The sequence below is a fragment of the Gorilla gorilla genome, chromosome 17 (genome assembly GCF_029281585.2).
Source record: "Gorilla gorilla gorilla isolate KB3781 chromosome 17, NHGRI_mGorGor1-v2.1_pri, whole genome shotgun sequence".
Lineage (NCBI taxonomy): Eukaryota > Metazoa > Chordata > Mammalia > Primates > Hominidae > Gorilla > Gorilla gorilla.
This window is the reverse complement of record NC_073241.2, coordinates 19,684,058-19,703,365: the sequence shown is the minus strand read 5'-3', so window position 1 is coordinate 19,703,365 and position 19,308 is coordinate 19,684,058.

Here is a 19,308-nt window from a genome sequence, read left to right as displayed (position 1 = left end):
GAATGGAATCAACTCGAGTAGAATGGAATTGATTGGAATGGACTGGAATGGAATGGAATGGAATGGAATGGAATGGAATGGAATGGAATGGAATGTAAAGGAATGGAATGGAATGGAATAGATTGGAATCAACCCGAGTAGAACGGAATGGAATGGAATGGAATGGAATGCAATAGAATGGAATGGAATGGAATGGAATGGAATGGAATGGAATGGAATGGAATGGAATGGAATGGAATGGAATGGAATCAAAAGGAATGGAATGGAATGGAATGGAATGGAATGGAATGGAACGGAATGGAATCAACCCGAGTAGAATGGAATGGATAGGAATGGACTGGAATGGAATGGAATGGAATGGAATGGAATGAAATGGAATGGAATGGAATGAACGCGAGTAGAAAGGAATGGAATGGAATGGAAAGGAATGGAATGGAATGGAATGGAAAGGAATGGAATCAACCCGAGTTGAATGGAATGGATTGGAATGGAATGGAATGGAATGGAATGGAATGGAATCAACCCGAGTTGAATGGAATGGAATGGAATGGAATGGAATGGAATGGAATGGAATGGAATGGAATGGAATGGAATGGAATCATCAACCCGAGTAGAACGGAATGTAATGGAATGCAATGGAATGGAATGGAATTCAATGGAATAGAATGGAATGGAATGGAATGGAGTGGAATGGAATGGAATAGAATGGAATCGAATGGAATCGAGTGGAATGGAATGGAATAGAATGGAATCAACCCGAGCAGAACGGAATGGAATGGAATGCAATGGAATGGAATGGAATGGAATGGAATGGAATGGAATGGAATCAACCCGAGTAGAATGGAATGGATTGGATTGGAATGGAATGGAATGGAATCGAACGGAATGGAATGGAATGGAATGGAATGGAATGGAATGGAATGGAATGGAATGGAATGAAATGGAATGGAATGGAATGGAATGGATTGGAATGGAATGGAATCGAATGGAATGGATTGAAGTGGAATGGAATGGAATGGAATGGAATCAAATCAACCCGAGTAGAATGGAATGGATGGGAATGCAATGGAATGGAATGGAATGGAATGGAATGGAATTGAATGGAATGGAATGGAATGGAATGGAATGGAATGGAATCGAATGGAATCGAATGGAATGGAATGGAATGGAATGGAATGGAATGGAAAGGAATGTAATGGAATGGAATCTACCGGACTAGAATGGAATGGATTGGAATGGAATGGATTGGAATGGAATGGAATGGAATGGAATGGAATGGAATGGAATGGAATGGAATGGAATGGAATCAACCCGAGTAGAATGGAATGGATTGGATTGGAATGGAATGGAATGGAATCGAACGGAATGGAATGGAATGGAATGGAATGGAATGGAATGGAATGGAATGGAATGGAATGAAATTTAATGGAATGGAATGGAATGGAATCGAATGGAATCGAATGGAATCGAATGGAATGGAAAGGAATAGAATGGAATCAACCCGAGTAGAACGGAATGGAATGGAATGGAATGGAAAGGAATGGAATGGAATGGAATGGAATGGAATGGAATGGAATGGAATGGAATGGAATGGAATGGAATCAACCCGAGTAGAATGGAATGGATTGAAATGGAATGGAATGGAATCGAATGGAATGGAATGGAATGGAATGGAATCAACCCGAGTAGAACGGAATGGATTGGAATGGAATGGAATGGAATGGCATGGAATGAAATCAACCCGAGTAGAACGTAATGGAATGGAATGGAATGGAATGGAAAGGAAAGTAATGGAATGGAATGGAATGGAATGGAATGGAATGGAATGGAATGGAATGGAATGGAATCAACCCGAGTAGAATGGAATGGATTGAAATGGAATGGAATGGAATCGAATGGAATGGAATGGAATGGAATGGAATCAACCCGAGTAGAACGGAATGGATTGGAATGGAATGGAATGGAATGGAATCGTATGGAATCGAAAGGAATGGAATGGAATGGAATGGAATGGAATGGAATGGAATGGAATGGAATGGAATGAAATCAACCCGAGTAGAACGTAATGGAATGGAATGGAATGGAAAGGAATGGAATGGAATGGAATGGAATAAAATTTAATGGAATGGAATGGAATGGAATGGAATGGAATGGAATGGAATGGAATGGAATGGAATGGAATGGAATCAACCCGAGTAGAATGGAATGGATTGGAATGGAATGGAATGGAATGGAATGGAATGGAATGGAATGCAATCAACCCGAGTAGAATGGAATGGATTGGAATGGAATGGAATGGAATGGAATGGAATGGAATGGAATCAACCCGAGTAGAATGGAATGGATTGGAATGGAACGGAATGGAATGGAATGGAATGGAATGGAATGGAATGGAATCAACCCGAGTAGAATGGAATGGATTGGATTGGAATGGAATGGAATGGAATCGAACGGAATGGAATGGAATGGAATGGAATGGAATGGAAAGGAATGGAATGAAATTTAATGGAATGGAATGGAATGGAATCGAATGGAATCGAATGGAATCGAATGGAATGGAATCTAATAGAATGGAATCAACCCGAGTAGAACGGAATGGAATGGAATGGAATGGAAAGGAATGGAATGGAATGGAATGGAATGGAATGGAATGGAATGGAATGGAATGGAATGGAATGGAATGGAATGGAATCCAATGGAATGGAAAGGAATGGAATGGAATGGAATGGAATGGAATGGAATGGATTGGAATGGAATGGAATCGAATCGAATGGAACGGAATGGAATGGAATGGAATGGAATGGAATGGAATCCAATGGAATGGAATGGAATCGAATGGAATCAACCCGAGTAGAATGGAATGGATTGGAATGGACTGGAATGGAATGGAATGGAATGGAATGGAAAGGAATGGAATCAACCCGAGTAGAACGGAATGGATTGAAATGGAATGGAATGGAATCGAATGGCATAGAATGGAATGGAATGGAATGGAATGCAATGGAAAGGAATGAATTCAACCAGAGTAGAACGGAATGGAATGGAATGGAATGGAATGGAATGGAATGGAATCAACCCGAGAAGAATGGAATGGAATGGAATGGACTGGAATGGACTGGAATGGAATGGAATGGAATGGAATGGAATCAAATCAAGCCGAGTAGAATGAAATGGATTGGAATGGACTGGAATGGAATGGAATGGAATGGAATGGAATGGAATGGAATGGAATGGAATGGAATCAAATCAACCCGAGTAGAATGGAATGGATTGGAATGGAATGGAATGGAATGGAATGGAATGGAATGGAATGGAATGGAATGGAATGGAATGAAATGGAATGGAGTGGAATAGAATGGAATGGAATGGAATGGAATCAACCCGAGTAGAATGGAATGGATTGGAATGGAATGGAATGGAATGGAATGGAATGGAATGGAATGGAATGGAATCAACCCGAGTAGAATGGAATGGATTGGAATGGACTGGACTGGACTGGAATGGAATGGAATGGAATCAAATCAACCCGAGTAGAATGGAATGGATTGGAATGGAATGGAATGGAATCAAATGGAATGGAATGGAATGGAATTGAATGGAATGGAATGGAATGGAATGGAATGGAATGGAATGGAATGGAATGGAATGGAATGGAATCAACCCGAGTAGAATGGAATGGATTGGAATGGAATGGAATGGAATGGAATCAAATGGAATGGAATGGAATGGAATGGAATGGAATGGAATGGAATGGAATGGATTCGAATGGAATCGAATGGAATGGAATGGAATGGAATGGAATGGAATGGAATGGAGTCAACCCGAGTAGAACGGAATGGAATGGAATGGAATGGAACGCAATGGAATTTAATGGAATGGAATGGAATGGAAGGGAATTTAAAGGAATGGAATGGAATGGAATCGAATGGAATCGAATGGAATGGAATGGAATGGAATGGAATGGAATGCAATGGAATGGAATGGAATTGAATGGAATGGAATCAACCCGAGTAGAACGGAAAGGATTGGAATGGAATGGAATGGAATGGAATCGAATGGAATGGAATGGAATGGAATGGAATGGAATGGAATGGAATGGAATGGAAAGGAATGGAATGGAATGGAATGGAATAAAATTTAATGGAATGGAATGGAATGGAATGGAATGGAATGGAATCGAATGGAATGGAATGGAATGGAATGGAATGGAATGGAATGGAATCGACCCGAGTAGAATGGAATGGATTGGAATGGAATGTAATGGAATGGAATGGAATGGAATGGAATCAACTCGAGTAGAATGGAATTGATTGGAATGGACTGGTATGGAATGGAATGGAATGGAATGGAATGGAATGGAATGGAATGGAATGGAATGGAATGGAATGGAATGGAATGTAAAGGAATGGAATGGAATGGAATAGATTGGAATCAACCCGAGTAGAACGGAATGGAATGGAATGGAATGGAATGCAATAGAATGGAATGGAATGGAATGGAATGGAATGGAATGGAATGGAATGGAATGGAATGGAATGGAATCAAAAGGAATGGAATGGAATGGAATGGAATGGAATGGAATGGAACGGAATGGAATCAACCCGAGTAGAATGGAATGGATAGGAATGGACTGGAATGGAATGGAATGGAATGGAATGGAATGGAATGGAATGGAATGGAATGGAATGGAATGGAATCAACCCGAGTAGAATGGAATGGATTGAAATGGAATGGAATGGAATCGAATGGAATGGAATGGAATGGAATGGAATCTACCCGAGTAGAACGGAGTGGATTGGAATGGAATGGAATGGAATGGAATCGTATGGAATCGAAAGGAATGGAATGGAATGGAATGGAATGGAATGGAATGGAATGGAATGGAATGGAATGCAATGAAATCAACCCGAGTAGAACGTAATGGAATGGAATGGAATGGAATGGAATGGAAAGGAATGGAATGGAATGGAATGGAATAAAATTTAATGGAATGGAATGGAATGGAATGGAATTGAATGGAATCAACCCGAGTTGAATGGAATGGATTGGAATGGAATGGAATGGAATGGAATGGAATGGAATGGAATGGAATGGAATCAACCCGAGTTGAATGGAATGGATTGGAATGGAATGGAATGGAATGGAATGGAATGGAATGGAATGGAATGGAATGGAATGGAATCAACCCGAGTAGAATGGAATGGATTGAAATGGAATGGAATGGAATGGAATGGAATGGAATGGAATGGAATGGAATCAACCCGAGTAGAACGGAATGGATTGGAATGGAATGGAATCGAATGGAATGGGATGGAATGGAATCGAGTGGAATGGAATGGAATGGAATGGAATGGAATGGAATGGAATGGAATGAAATCAACCCGAGTACAACGTAATGGAATGGAATGGAATGGAATGGAAAGGAAAGGAATGGAATGGAATGGAATGGAATAAAATTTAATGGAATGGAATGGAATGGAATGGAATGGAATGGAACCGAATTGAATGGAATGGAATGGAATGGAATGGAATGGAATGGAATGGAATCAACACAAGTAGAATGGAATGGATTGGAATGGAATGGAATGGAATGGAATGGAATGGAATGGAATGGAATGGAATCAACCCGAGTAGAATGGAATGGATTGGAATGGACTGGAATGGAATGGAATGGAATGGAACGGAATGGAATGGAATGGAATGGAATGGAATGGAATGGAATGGAATGGAATGGAATCAACCCGAGTAGAATGGAATGGATTGAAATGGAATGGAATGGAATCGAATGGAATGGAATGGAATGGAATGGAATCAACCCGAGTAGAACGGAATGGATTGGAATGGAATGGAATGGAATGGCATGGAATGAAATCAACCCGAGTAGAACGTAATGGAATGGAATGGAATGGAATGGAAAGGAAAGTAATGGAATGGAATGGAATGGAATGGAATGGAATGGAATGGAATGGAATGGAATCAACCCGAGTAGAATGGAATGGATTGAAATGGAATGGAATGGAATCGAATGGAATGGAATGGAATGGAATGGAATCAACCCGAGTAGAACGGAATGGATTGGAATGGAATGGAATGGAATGGAATCGTATGGAATCGAAAGGAATGGAATGGAATGGAATGGAATGGAATGGAATGGAATGGAATGGAATGGAATGGAATGGAATGAAATCAACCCTAGTAGAACGTAATGGAATGGAATGGAATGGAAAGGAATGGAATGGAATGGAATGGAATAAAATTTAATGGAATGGAATGGAATGGAATGGAATGGAATGGAATGGAATGGAATGGAATCAACCCGAGTAGAATGGAATGGATTGGAATGGAATGGAATGGAATGGAATGGAATGGAATGGAATGGAATGCAATCAACCCGAGTAGAATGGAATGGATTGGAATGGAATGGAATGGAATGGAATGGAATGGAATGGAATCAACCCGAGTAGAATGGAATGGATTGGAATGGAACGGAATGGAATGGAATGGAATGGAATGGAATGGAATCAACCCGAGTAGAATGGAATGGATTGGATTGGAATGGAATGGAATGGAATCGAACGGAATGGAATGGAATGGAATGGAATGGAATGGAATGGAAAGGAATGGAATGAAATTTAATGGAATGGAATGGAATGGAATCGAATGGAATCGAATGGAATCGAATGGAATGGAATCTAATAGAATGGAATCAACCCGAGTAGAACGGAATGGAATGGAATGGAATGGAAAGGAATGGAATGGAATGGAATGGAATGGAATGGAATGGAATGGAATGGAATCCAATGGAATGGAAAGGAATGGAATGGAATGGAATGGAATGGAATGGAATGGAATGGAATGGATTGGAATGGAATGGAATCGAATCGAATGGAACGGAATGGAATGGAATGGAATGGAATGGAATGGAATCCAATGGAATGGAATGGAATCGAATGGAATCAACCCGAGTAGAATGGAATGGATTGGAATGGACTGGAATGGAATGGAATGGAATGGAATGGAAAGGAATGGAATCAACCCGAGTAGAACGGAATGGATTGAAATGGAATGGAATGGAATCGAATGGCATAGAATGGAATGGAATGGAATGGAATGCAATGGAAAGGAATGAATTCAACCAGAGTAGAACGGAATGGAATGGAATGGAATGGAATGGAATGGAATGGAATCAACCCGAGAAGAATGGAATGGATTGGAATGGACTGGAATGGAATGGAATGGAATGGAATGGAATCAAATCAAGCCGAGTAGAATGGAATGGATTGGAATGGACTGGAATGGAATGGAATGGAATGGAATGGAATGGAATGGAATGGAATGGAATCAAATCAACCCGAGTAGAATGGAATGGATTGGAATGGAATGGAATGGAATGGAATGGAATGGAATGGAATGGAATGAAATGGAATTGAGTGGAATAGAATGGAATGGAATGGAATGGAATCAACCCGAGTAGAATGGAATGGATTGGAATGGAATGGAATGGAATGGAATGGAATGGAATGGAATGGAATGGAATGGAATCAACCCGAGGAGAATGGAATGGATTGGAATGGACTGGACTGGACTGGAATGGAATGGAATGGAATCAAATCAACCCGAGTAGAATGGAATGGATTGGAATGGAATGGAATGGAATCAAATGGAATGGAATGGAATGGAATTGAATGGAATGGAATGGAGTGGAATGGAATGGAATGGAATGGAATGGAATGGAATGGAATGGAATCAACCCGAGTAGAATGGAATGGATTGGAATGGAATGGAATGGAATGGAATCAAATGGAATGGAATGGAATGGAATGGAATGGAATGGATTCGAATGGAATCGAATGGAATGGAATGGAATGGAATGGAATGGAATGGAATGGAATCAACCCGAGTAGAACGGAATGGAATGGAATGGAATGGAACGCAATGGAATTTAATGGAATGGAATGGAATGGAAGGGAATTTAAAGGAATGGAATGGAATGGAATCGAATGGAATCGAATGGAATGGAATGGAATGGAATTTAATGGAATGCAATGGAATGGAATGGAATGGAATGGAATGGAATCAACCCGAGTAGAACGGAAAGGATTGGAATGGAATGGAATGGAATGGAATCGAATGGAATGGAATGGAATGGAATGGAATGGAACGGAATGGAATGGAAAGGAATGGAATGGAATGGAATGGAATAAAATTTAATGGAATGGAATGGAATGGAATGGAATGGAATGGAATGGAATCGACCCGAGTAGAATGGAATGGATTGGAATGGAATGGAATCGAATGGAATGGAATGGAATGGAATCAACTCGAGTAGAATGGAATTGATTGGAATGGACTGGAATGGAATGGAATGGAATGGAATGGAATGGAATGGAATGGAATGGAATGGAATGGAATGTAAAGGAATGGAATGGAATGGAATAGATTGGAATCAACCCGAGTAGAACGGAATGGAATGGAATGGAATGGAATGCAATAGAATGGAATGGAATGGAATGGAATGGAATGGAATGGAATGGAATGGAATGGAATGGAATGGAATGGAATGGAATCAAAAGGAATGGAATGGAATGGAATGGAATGGAATGGAATGGAACGGAATGGAATCAACCCGAGTAGAATGGAATGGATAGGAATCGACTGGAATGGAATGGAATGGAATGGAATGGAATGGAATGGAATGGAATGGAATGGAATGGAATGGAATCAACCCGAGTAGAATGGAATGGATTGGAATGGAACGGAATGGAATGGAATGGAATGGAATGGAATGGAATCAACCCGAGTAGAATGGAATGGATTGGATTGGAATGGAATGGAATGGAATCGAACGGAATGGAATGGAATGGAATGGAATGGAATGGAATGGAAAGGAATGGAATGAAATTTAATGGAATGGAATGGAATGGAATCGAATGGAATCGAATGGAATCGAATGGAATGGAATCTAATAGAATGGAATCAACCCGAGTAGAACGGAATGGAATGGAATGGAATGGAAAGGAATGGAATGGAATGGAATGGAATGGAATGGAATGGAATGGAATGGAATCCAATGGAATGGAAAGGAATGGAATGGAATGGAATGGAATGGAATGGAATGGAATGGATTGGAATGGAATGGAATCGAATCGAATGGAACGGAATGGAATGGAATGGAATGGAATGGAATGGAATCCAATGGAATGGAATGGAATCGAATGGAATCAACCCGAGTAGAATGGAATGGATTGGAATGGACTGGAATGGAATGGAATGGAATGGAATGGAAAGGAATGGAATCAACCCGAGTAGAACGGAATGGATTGAAATGGAATGGAATGGAATCGAATGGCATAGAATGGAATGGAATGGAATGGAATGCAATGGAAAGGAATGAATTCAACCAGAGTAGAACGGAATGGAATGGAATGGAATGGAATGGAATGGAATGGAATCAACCCGAGAAGAATGGAATGGATTGGAATGGACTGGAATGGAATGGAATGGAATGGAATGGAATCAAATCAAGCCGAGTAGAATGGAATGGATTGGAATGGACTGGAATGGAATGGAATGGAATGGAATGGAATGGAATGGAATGGAATGGAATCAAATCAACCCGAGTAGAATGGAATGGATTGGAATGGAATGGAATGGAATGGAATGGAATTGAATGGAATGGAATGAAATGGAATTGAGTGGAATAGAATGGAATGGAATGGAATGGAATCAACCCGAGTAGAATGGAATGGATTGGAATGGAATGGAATGGAATGGAATGGAATGGAATGGAATGGAATGGAATCAACCCGAGGAGAATGGAATGGATTGGAATGGACTGGACTGGACTGGAATGGAATGGAATGGAATCAAATCAACCCGAGTAGAATGGAATGGATTGGAATGGAATGGAATGGAATCAAATGGAATGGAATGGAATGGAATTGAATGGAATGGAATGGAGTGGAATGGAATGGAATGGAATGGAATGGAATGGAATGGAATGGAATCAACCCGAGTAGAATGGAATGGATTGGAATGGAATGGAATGGAATGGAATCAAATGGAATGGAATGGAATGGAATGGAATGGAATGGAATGGAATGGAATGGAATGGATTCGAATGGAATCGAATGGAATGGAATGGAATGGAATGGAATGGAATGGAATGGAATCAACCCGAGTAGAACGGAATGGAATGGAATGGAATGGAACGCAATGGAATTTAATGGAATGGAATGGAATGGAAGGGAATTTAAAGGAATGGAATGGAATGGAATCGAATGGAATCGAATGGAATGGAATGGAATGGAATGGAATGGAATGCAATGGAATGGAATGGAATGGAATGGAATGGAATCAACCCGAGTAGAACGGAAAGGATTGGAATGGAATGGAATGGAATGGAATCGAATGGAATGGAATGGAATGGAATGGAATGGAATGGAATGGAATGGAAAGGAATGGAATGGAATGGAATGGAATAAAATTTAATGGAATGGAATGGAATGGAATGGAATGGAATGGAATGGAATCGACCCGAGTAGAATGGAATGGATTGGAATGGAATGTAATGTAATGGAATGGAATGGAATGGAATCAACTCGAGTAGAATGGAATTGATTGGAATGGACTGGAATGGAATGGAATGGAATGGAATGGAATGGAATGGAATGGAATGGAATGGAATGGAATGTAAAGGAATGGAATGGAATGGAATAGATTGGAATCAACCCGAGTAGAACGGAATGGAATGGAATGGAATGGAATGCAATAGAATGGAATGGAATGGAATGGAATGGAATGGAATGGAATGGAATGGAATGGAATGGAATGGAATGGAATGGAATGGAATCAAAAGGAATGGAATGGAATGGAATGGAATGGAATGGAATGGAACGGAATGGAATCAACCCGAGTAGAATGGAATGGATAGGAATCGACTGGAATGGAATGGAATGGAATGGAATGGAATGGAATGGAATGGAATGGAATGGAATGGAATGGAATCAACCCGAGTAGAATGGAATGGATTGAAATGGAACGGAATGGAATCGAATGGAATGGAATGGAATGGAATGGAATCTACCCGAGTAGAACGGAATGGATTGGAATGGAATGGAATGGAATGGAATCGTATGGAATCGAAAGGAATGGAATGGAATGGAATGGAATGGAATGGAATGGAATGGAATGGAATGGAATGCAATGAAATCAACCCGAGTAGAACGTAATGGAATGGAATGGAATGGAATGGAATGGAAAGGAATGGAATGGAATGGAATGGAATAAAATTTAATGGAATGGAATGGAATGGAATGGAATTGAATGGAATCAACCCGAGTTGAATGGAATGGATTGGAATGGAATGGAATGGAATGGAATGGAATGGAATGGAATGGAATGGAATGGAATGGAATGGAATCAACCCGAGTTGAATGGAATGGATTGGAATGGAATGGAATGGAATGGAATGGAATGGAATGGAATGGAATGGAATGGAATGGAATCAACCCGAGTAGAATGGAATGGATTGAAATGGAATGGAATGGAATCGAATGGAATGGAATGGAATGGAATGGAATCAACCCGAGTAGAACGGAATGGATTGGAATGGAATGGAATCGAATGGAATGGGATGGAATGGAATCGAGTGGAATGGAATGGAATGGAATGGAATGGAATGGAATGGAATGGAATGAAATCAACCCGAGTACAACGTAATGGAATGGAATGGAATGGAATGGAAAGGAAAGGAATGGAATTTAATGGAATGGAATAAAATTTAATGGAATGGAATGGAATGGAATGGAATGGAATGGAACCGAATTGAATGGAATGGAATGGAATGGAATGGAATGGAATGGAATGGAATGGAATCAACACAAGTAGAATGGAATGGATTGGAATGGAATGGAATGGAATGGAATGGAATGGAATGGAATGGAATCAACCCGAGTAGAATGGAATGGATTGGAATGGACTGGAATGGAATGGAATGGAATGGAACGGAATGGAATGGAATGGAATGGAATGGAATGTAACGGAATGGAATGGAATGGAATAGATTGGAATCAACCCGAGTAGAACAGAATGGAATGGAATGGAATGGAATGCAATAGAATGGAATGGAATGGAATGGAATGGAATGGAATGGAATGGAATGGAATGGAATGGAATGGAATGGAATCGAAAGGAATGGAATGGAATGGAATGGAATGGAATGGAATGGAATGGAATGGAATGGAATGGAATGGAATGGAATCAACCCGAGTAGAATGGAATGGATTGGAATGGACTTGAATGGAATGGAATGGAATGGAATGGAATGGAATGGAATGGAATGGAAAGGAATGGAATGGAATAAACCCGAGGAGAATGGAATGGATTGAAATGGAATGGAATGGAATGGAATGGAATGGAATGGAATGGAATGGAATGGGATGGAATGGAATCAACCCGAGTAGAACGGAATGGATTGGAATGGAATGGAATGGAATGGAATCGTATGGAATCGAAAGGAATGGAATGGAATGGAATGGAATGGAATGGAATGGAATGGAAAGGAATGGAATGGAATGAAATGGAATAAAATTTAATGGAATGGAATGGAATGCAATGGAATGGAATGGAATCAACCAGAGTTGAATGGAATGGATTGGAATGGAATGGAATGGAATGGAATGGAATGGAATGGAATGGAATGGAATGGAATCAACCCGAGTAGAATGGAATGGATTGGAATGGAATGGAATGGAATGGAATGGAATGGAATGGAATGGAATCAACCCGAGTAGAATGGAATGGATTGGAATGGAACGGAATGGAATGGAATGGAATGGAATGGAATGGAATCAACCCGAGTAGAACGGAATGGATTGGAATGGAATGGAATGGAATGGAATGGAATGGAATCAACCCGAGTAGAATGGAGTGGATTGGAATGGAACGGAATGGAATGGAATGGAATTGAATGGAATGGAATGGAATGGAATGGAATGGAATGGAATGGAATGGAATGGAATCAACCCGAGTAGAACGGAATGGAATGGAATGGAATGGAATGGAATGGAATGGAATGGAATGGAATTTAATGGAATGGAATGGAATGGAATCGAATGGAATCGAATGGAATGGAATGGAATGGAATGGAATGGAATGGAATGGAATCAAATCAACCCGAGTTGAATGGAATGGATTGGAATGGAATGGAATGGAATGGAATGGAATGGAATGGAATGGAATGGAATGGAATGGAATGGAATGGAATCAAATCAACCCGAGTAGAATGGACTGGATTGGAATGGAATGGAATGGAATGGAATTGAATGGAATCCAATGGAATGGAATCCAATGGAATGGAATGGAATGGAATGGAATGGAATGGAATGGAATGGAATCAACCCGAGTAGAACGGAATGGAATGGAATGTAATGGAATGGAATGGAATGGAATGGAATGGAATGGAATGGAATGGAATGGAATGGAATCGAATGGAATGGAATGGAATGGAATGGAATGGAATGGAATGGAACGGAATGGAATCAACCCGAGCAGAATGGAATGGATAGGAATGGACTGGAATGGAACGGAATGGAATGGAATGGAATGGAATGGAATGGAATGGAATCAACCCGAGTAGAATGGAATGGATTGAAATGGAATGGAATGGAATGGAATGGAATGGAATGGAATCAACCCGAGTAGGACGGAATGGATTGGAATGGAATGGAATGGAATGGAATCGTATGGAATCGAAAGGAATGGAATGGAATGGAATGGAATGGAATGGAATGGAATGGAATGGAATGAAATCAACCCGAGTAGAACGTAATGGAATGGAATGGAATGGAATGGAATGGAATGGAAAGGAATGGAATGGAATGGAATGGAATAAAATTTAATGGAATGGAATGGAATGGAATGGAATCGAATGGAATGGAAAGGAATGGAATGGAATGGAATGGAATGGAATGGTATCAACCCAAGTAGAATGGAATGGTTTGGAATGGAATGGAATGGAATGGAATGGAATGGAATGGAATCAACCCGAGTAGAATGGAATGGATTGGAATGGACTGGAATGGAATGTAATGGAATGGAACGGAATGGAATGGAATGGAATGGAATGGAATGGAATGTAACGGAATAGAATGGAATGGAATAGATTGGAATCAACCCGAGTAGAACGGAATGGAATGGAATGGAATGGAATGCAATAGAATGGAATGGAATGGAATGGAATGGAATGGAATGGAATGGATTGGAATGGAATGGAATGGAATGGAATGGAATGGAATGGAATGGAATCGAAAGGAATGGAATGGAATGGAATGGAATGGAATGGAATGGAATGGAATCAACCCGAGTAGAATGGAATGGATTGGAATGGACTGGAATGGAATGGAATGGAATTGAATGGAATGGAATGGAATGGAATGGAATGGAATCAACCCGAGTAGAATGGAATGGATTGAAATGGAATGGAATGGAATGGAATGGAATGGAATGGAATGGAATGGAATCAACCCGAGTAGAACGGAATTGATTGGAATGGAATGGAATGGAATGGAATCGTATGGAATCGAAAGGAATGGAACGGAATGGAATGGAATGGAATGGAATGGAATGGAATGGAATGGAATGAAATCAACCCGAGTAGAACGTAATGGAATGGAATGGAATGGAAAGGAATGGAATGGAATGGAATGGAATAAAATTTAATGGAATGGAATGGAATGGAATGGAATGGAATGGAATGGAATGGAATGGAATCAACCCGAGTTGAATGGAATGGATTGGAATGGAATGGAATGGAATGGAATGGAATGGAATGGAATGGAATGGAATGGAATAGAATGGAATGGAATGGAATCAACCCGAGTAGAATGGAATGGATTGGAATGGAATGGAATGGAATGGAATGAAATGGAATGGAATCAACCCGAGTAGAATGGAATGGATTGGAATGGAACGGAATGGAATGGAATGGAATGGAATGGAATGGAATGGAATGGAATGGAATCAACCCGAGTAGAATGGAATGGATTGGATTGGAATGGAATGGAATGGAATCGAACGGAATGGAATGGAATGGAATGGAAAGGAATGGAATGGAATGGAATGGAATGAAATTTAATGGAATGGAATGGAATGGAATCGAATGGAATCGAATGGAATCGAATGGAATGGAATGGAATAGAATGGAATTAACCCGAGTAGAACGGAATGGAATGGAATGGAATGGAAAGGAATGGAATGGAATGGAATGGAATGGAATGGAATGGAATGGAATCCAATGGAATGGATTGAAATGGAATGGAATCGAATCGAATGGAACGGAATGGAATGGAATGGAATGGAATGGAATCCAATGGAATGGAATGGAATAGAATGGAATCAACCCTAGTAGAATGGAATGGATTGGAATGGACTGGAATGGAATGGAATGGAATGGAATGGAATGGAATGGAATGGAATGGAATGGAATCAACACGAGTAGAACGGAATGGATTGAAATGGAATGGAATGGAATCGAATGGCATAGAATGGAATGGAATGGAATGGAATGCAATGGAAAGGAATGAATTCAACCAGAGTAGAACGGAATGGAATGGAATGGAATGGAATGGAATGGAATGGAATGGAATGGAATGGAATGGAATGGAATGAAAAGAACCGGAGTAGAAAGGAATGGAATGGAATGGAATGGAATGGAATGGAATGGAATGGAATGGAATGGAATGGAACGGAACGGAATGGAATGGAATCATCAACCCGAGTATAACGGAATGTAATGGAATGCAATGGAATGGAACGGAATTCAATGGAATAGAATGGAATGGAATGGAATGGAGTGGAATGGAATGGAATAAAATGGAATCGAATGGAATCGAGAGGAATAGAATGGAATAGAATGGAATCAACCCGAGCAGAACGGAATGGACTGGAATGGAATGGAATGGAATGGAATAGAATAGAATGGAATTGAATCAACCCGCGTGGAACGGAATGGAACGGAACGGAAAGGAACGGAATGGAATGGAATGGAATCAACCCGAGCACAACGGCACGTGACGGGACGGGACGGGACGGGACGGGACGGGACGGGAGGGAACGGAACGGAACGGAACTCAATGGAATCAACCCGAGTAGAACGGAATGGAATAGAATGGAATGGAATGGAATGGAGCGGAATGGAAAGGAATGGAATGGACCCGAGTAGAAAGGAATGGAATGGAATGGAATGGAATGGAATGGAATGGAATGAAATGAACCCGAGTAGAAAGGAATGGAATGGAATGGAATGGAATGGAATGGAATGGAATAGAATAGAATGGAATTGAATCAACCCACGTGGAACGGAATGGAACGGAACGGAAAGGAACGGAATGGAATGGAATGGAATCAACCCGAGCACAACGGCACGTGACGGGACGGGACGGGACGGGACGGGACGGGGGAGAACGGAACGGAACGGAACTCAATGGAATCAACCCGAGTAGAACGGAATGGAATAGAATGGAATGGAATAGAATGGAATGGAATGGAATGGAGTGGAATGGAATGGAATGGAATGGAATGGAATGGAATGGAATTCTTTGGAATGGAATGGAATGGAAAGGAATGGAATGGAATGCAATGGAATGGAATGGAATCGAATGGTATCGAATGGAATGGAATGGAATAGAATGGAATCAACCCGAGTAGAACAGAATGGAATGGAATGGAAGGGAATGGAATGGAATGGAATGGAATGGAATGGAATGGAATGGAATGGAATGGAAAGGAATGGAATGGAATGGAATGGAATGGAATGGAATTAACCCGAGTAGAACGGAACGGAAAGGAATGGAATGGAATGGAACAGAACGGAATGGAATGGAATGGACCCGAGTAGAACGGAATGGAATGGAATGGAATGGAATGGAATGGAATGGAATGGAATGGAATGGAATGGAACGGAATGGAATGGAATGGAATCATCAACCCGAGTAGAACGGAATGTATTGGAATGCAATGGAATGGAATGGAATTCATTGGAATAGAATGGAATGGAATGGAATGGAGTGGAATGGAATGGAATAGAATGGAATCGAATGGAATCGAGTGGAATGGAATGGAACAGAATGGAATCAACCCGAGCAGAACGGAATGGAATGGAATGGAATGGAATGGAATGGAATGGAATGGAATGGAATGGAATGGAATGGAAATCAACCCGAGTAGAACGGAACGGAATGGAATGGAATGGAATGGAAAGGAATGGAATGGAATGGAATCGAATGGAATGGAATGATCAACCCGAGTAGAACGGAATGGAATGGAATGGAATTGAATGGAATGGAATGGAATGGAATGGATTGGAATGAACCCGAGTAGAACGGAATGGAATGGAATGGAATGGAATGGAATGGAATGGAATGGAATGGAATGGAATGGAATGGAAAGGAATGGAATGGAATGGAATGGAATTAACCCGAGTAGAACGGAACGGAAAGGAATGGAATGGAAAGGAACGGAATGGAATGGAATGGAATGGACCCGAGTAGAACGGAATGGAATGGAATGGAATGGAATGGAATGGAATGGAATGGAATGGAATGGAAAGGAATGGAATGGAATGGAATGGAATAAAATTTAATGGAATGGAATGGAATGGAATGGAATTGAATGGAATCAACCCGAGTTGAATGGAATGGATTGGAATGGAATGGAATGGAATGGAATGGAATGGAATGGAATGGAATGGAATGGAATGGAATGGAATCAACCCGAGTTGAATGGAATGGATTGGAATGGAATGGAATGGAATGGAATGGAATGGAATGGAATGGAATGGAATGGAATGGAATCAACCCGAGTAGAATGGAATGGATTGAAATGGAATGGAATGGAATCGAATGGAATGGAATGGAATGGAATGGAATCAACCCGAGTAGAACGGAATGGATTGGAATGGAATGGAATCGAATGGAATGGGATGGAATGGAATCGAGTGGAATGGAATGGAATGGAATGGAATGGAATGGAATGGAATGGAATGAAATCAACCCGAGTACAACGTAATGGAATGGAATGGAATGGAATGGAAAGGAAAGGAATGGAATGGAATGGAATGGAATAAAATTTAATGGAATGGAATGGAATGGAATGGAATGGAATGGAACCGAATTGAATGGAATGGAATGGAATGGAATGGAATGGAATGGAATGGAATGGAATGGAATCAACACAAGTAGAATGGAATGGATTGGAATGGAATGGAATGGAATGGAATGGAATGGAATGGAATGGAATCAACCCGAGTAGAATGGAATGGATTGGAATGGACTGGAATGGAATGGAATGGAATGGAACGGAATGGAATGGAATGGAATGGAATGGAATGTAACGGAATGGAATGGAATGGAATAGATTGGAATCAACCCGAGTAGAACAGAATGGAATGGAATGGAATGGAATGCAATAGAATGGAATGGAATGGAATGGAATGGAATGGAATGGAATGGAATGGAATGGAATGGAATGGAATGGAATCGAAAGGAATGGAATGGAATGGAATGGAATGGAATGGAATGGAATGGAATGGAATGGAATGGAATGGAATGGAATCAACCCGAGTAGAATGGAATGGATTGGAATGGACTTGAATGGAATGGAATGGAATGGAATGGAATGGAATGGAATGGAATGGAAAGGAATGGAATGGAATAAACCCGAGGAGAATGGAATGGATTGAAATGGAATGGAATGGAATGGAATGGAATGGAATGGAATGGAATGGAATGGGATGGAATGGAATCAACCCGAGTAGAACGGAATGGATTGGAATGGAATGGAATGGAATGGAATCGTATGGAATCGAAAGGAATGGAATGGAATGGAATGGAATGGAATGGAATGGAATGGAAAGGAATGGAATGGAATGAAATGGAATAAAATTTAATGGAATGGAATGGAATGCAATGGAATGGAATGGAATCAACCAGAGTTGAATGGAATGGATTGGAATGGAATGGAATGGAATGGAATGGAATGGAATGGAATGGAATGGAATGGAATCAACCCGAGTAGAATGGAATGGATTGGAATGGAATGGAATGGAATGGAATGGAATGGAATGGAATGGAATCAACCCGAGTAGAATGGAATGGATTGGAATGGAACGGAATGGAATGGAATGGAATGGAATGGAATGGAATCAACCCGAGTAGAACGGAATGGATTGGAATGGAATGGAATGGAATGGAATGGAATGGAATCAACCCGAGTAGATTGGAGTGGATTGGAATGGAACGGAATGGAATG